The sequence below is a fragment of the Pygocentrus nattereri genome, chromosome 4, assembly GCF_015220715.1.
Source record: "Pygocentrus nattereri isolate fPygNat1 chromosome 4, fPygNat1.pri, whole genome shotgun sequence".
In the NCBI taxonomy this organism is placed as follows: domain Eukaryota; kingdom Metazoa; phylum Chordata; class Actinopteri; order Characiformes; family Serrasalmidae; genus Pygocentrus; species Pygocentrus nattereri.
The window spans coordinates 47,569,345-47,570,486 of NC_051214.1; positions in this window are offsets into that span (position 1 = coordinate 47,569,345).

The following is a 1,142-nucleotide window of genomic DNA, read 5'->3' on the forward strand; positions in this document are numbered from 1 at the left end:
GAGGCTGGGGTGTGGTTTTAAGTTGGCCACAGGTCTGAGGATGACCAATGATAAGAGAGGGTGAGGAAAAGCCCTGTGGTGACTCCCCCTACTGCCCCTCTGCTCATAGAGGGGGCAGGGGGAGGATTCCACTGTTAGCCTCTTGTTTACGCTTTTGTATATAAAAACAAAACAAAACAAAAAAAAAACCAAGTGTCATTTACTGTACAGGAAGACAGTGTTGATGCTGCAGACATACAGTTTGAGCACCTCCAGTTAACTGACATGCTCTGTTCATTTTTTAACATATGTTCTACACATTTCCTATTTATTTTAGATATTACATGTATATGTATTCTATTTTTTAAACGTTTTCCTAATTATCTATTAAAGTATACATAGAATAGAACATGTGCCAGAACTTTTACACAGGCCACATGTATTAATTTATTTATTTCTATAGACGTGTGTTCTCCTAAGTGTGTCAGAGAACATGAAATTTGAGCACGGGTGCTGTTGATCATTGACCTGATATCTTACATTCATTTGGGAGGGATGAATAATATTATAGAGGAGCTAAAGCCTTCCTGAAACTGGCCTAGTGACAGTCCACGCCCTTAACTGAGCACTCAAGCACGGAAAAACATCCAGATACACTGAAGAACATCATCATACATTTGGCTTCCATTTGTTACCTTCCTGTCAGAAAGCGAATCCCCCTCTTCTGCAACATCAGAACCGTCCCCTAAGCACGTTCCATCAAAACTGCTCATTATTCATATAAGAATTACTGTGCGTTTCTAGCACGTACTGAGGTACACACACACACACACACACACACACACACACACACACACACACACACACACACACACACACACACACACACACACACATCATCTAAGCCGCTTCTCCTTCTGGGTCGCAGGGGGGGTGTGGGGGTTTGGCGATGGGGGTTGCTGGAGCCTATCCCAGCTGTCATTGGGCGAAAGGCAGGATGCACCCTGGACAGGTCGCCAGTCCACAGCAGGGCTGTACTGAAGTATTGTTTTTATAATTCTAGAAGCATTTATCATCTCCCTCTCTGTCCATTTGTTTTTCCTTTTATATACTTTGTCATACGGTAATTCCGTCTTGCACGTTTAATCAAATATAAGTATATT